Below are 2236 nucleotides of genomic sequence, written 5' to 3'. Positions count from 1 at the left end.
GATGGCAATTTTGCCTTTTGCATGATGACACTTTTAGTTGTAACCAATTTTTGGCAAATTATATAGAAATTGTGAGACCTACTTCACAAGGCAAATCTTTTGAAAAAAAATCAACATTCAAGGCAAATTAAAAAGTATTGTATGTTGCTTTTTAGAGTATTGTACATCATGGCAATTTTTCTAAATGCCCGGTGCTTGTTTTGGCGCTCAAACCTGGGCTTTGCACGTTGCACGATGGGACCAGACGTAGCATGCACCCCTCGCTACCCCAATGCGCCATTTTGGGCCGGCATGTATTCAAAAAACTTAGTGCAATTGAACAAATGTTCGCAAATTCAAAAAATATTCATGGATTTTTAAGAAAAATCCGTGAAACAAAAAAGTTCATCAATTCAAAACAGATGTTCGCTGATTCAAAAAGTGTTCATGTATTCGAAAAATGTTGCATTTTGAAAGATGTTCATAAAACAATTCGCTTCAAAATATGTTTATGGGTTCTAATTTTTTTTCACAATTTCAAAGAATGCTCGCGAATTTTTAAAAATGTTCATGAATTTTAAAATGTTCGCAATTTTTTTGAAAATGGTTGCAAATTAAATAAATGTTCACGAGTTCAAGTAATGTTCACGTGCTTATTTTGCCATCTCGCCTGACATTTCTGTTCAAGCTATGCTCACTTCCACATCGCTCAAACACCCGTTCCACTTTCCACTGTCGATCCAGGCTAGAGCAGAAGTATAGCAGTTACAGATCCTAACCAGTTCGGTTGGTTTGAACCCCCATCGGATAGATGCCTGGTCCTGCGTCCGGGGAGATTTCTCTGCCAAGAACTTCTGCTTCCGAGATGTTCAGGTTGACCCAGAGTTTAACTGATATGGAACCCGCAAAAAAAATTAACTGATATGGAAATCCAAGTGCACCATGAAAATTAAAATCTTCCTCTGGCTCCTAATGGTTGATAGATTGAACACCAGAGACATGTTTCATAGGAGACACTACAACATAGGCACTGGTCTTAACTGTCTGCTGTGTGGAGCTGCCAGAGAAACAGCAGAGCATCTTTTTCTTTTTGACTGTGCCTCTTGTTGGGACAAACTCCAAGTTAGCTGGCCTAGTGGGGGAGACAGGCTTGAGAAGTTGCATGCTGGACGAGATGCTTGGCCAGGGACTCTTTTCACTGAATGCTTCGCCACTGCTGCTTGGAGTATCTAGAAAAAGAGTACTCCTCCATCAGTGATTTCGATGATTTGTTCGTTATGACGACTTACAAAATCTGTCATTTCTATTTATGTAACATCAAGGGGATGTAGCTCAGATGGTAGAGCGCTCGCTTAGCATGCGAGAGGTATGGGGATCGATACCCCACTTCTCCAATTCTGATTTTGTTTTCTTTTTTTTTCTCTCATCTGCCAGTACCAATATAAGTCAATGTCTAGTCTAAACGTCATGATAAGCGCATCTGGTGTAGTGGTATCATAGTACCCTCCCACGGTACTGACCAGGGTTCGATTCCCTGGATGCGCATTTCTTTTCCATTTTTATCTTTTTGTAAGTTTAAGTTCTTTTATACACATTTTTCTGGGAATTAGCACATTTTTGTTGTCCCTTTTTGGGGGGTAAAAGGAACAAGACCACGTCCCACTATGACGAACAAGAACACAGAGGACATGAAACACATAACGCCGGCCAACACAAATCCCGGTCATAGAAGTAGCAGTAAAGAAAGACCCCAGCTACAGCTAGCAACACTTAAAGCATTACTAGTAGAACCCTCAAACTCCTAAAATTACCTATTTTTTTACAATTTTCGTCAAAAAAAAGTCGTAGACTAGAACCCCTTAACCCTCAAACCCTCAAAAAATTTTAAAGGTCCAACCCTCAAACCCTCTCCCAATCCTCAAAAGTAAGGGTTGGGGAGCAAAACCTACCCCAACCCTCATTTAGCGGTTATCCTCGCGCGGGAAGGAAAATCCTCCCGACTCCCGTGACCGCCGCTGCTAGTCGCCTCCGTCGCCGGCGGCCGCCCCGTCGACCTCCCGCGCGCAACGGCAACGTCGTTCATGGGTAATATTCCGTTATAAGGGTTGGGTTTGAGGGTTCTAATCTTTGCCCCTGTTTTTCAACCCGTAAAAGTGCACAAAAAAATTACTTTTAGACCCTTAAAACGCTAGTGAGGGTTTGAGGGTTCTACTAGTAATGCTCTTAGAACATTATAACTAGTGATCATAGGCTCGAA

The 2236-nt window shown here is 41.6% G+C and overlaps 2 non-coding genes across 2 annotated transcripts; both read left to right on the top strand.

The window, feature by feature from the left end:
- The first annotated feature begins 1300 nt into the window (after positions 1-1300).
- Positions 1301-1373, top strand: TRNAA-AGC. Its single transcript has one exon. It is a non-coding gene; the product is annotated as a tRNA-Ala (tRNA).
- An 80-nt stretch (positions 1374-1453) lies between these two features.
- TRNAG-CCC lies at positions 1454-1524 on the top strand. The gene has a single exon. It is a non-coding gene; the product is annotated as a tRNA-Gly (tRNA).
- Positions 1525-2236: the final 712 nt, after the last annotated feature.

This window comes from Triticum dicoccoides, chromosome 7A (assembly GCF_002162155.2).
Source record: "Triticum dicoccoides isolate Atlit2015 ecotype Zavitan chromosome 7A, WEW_v2.0, whole genome shotgun sequence".
Lineage (NCBI taxonomy): Eukaryota > Viridiplantae > Streptophyta > Magnoliopsida > Poales > Poaceae > Triticum > Triticum dicoccoides.
The sequence above is the reverse complement of the archived record's forward strand: the minus strand, read 5'-3'. Positions and strand labels throughout refer to the sequence as shown.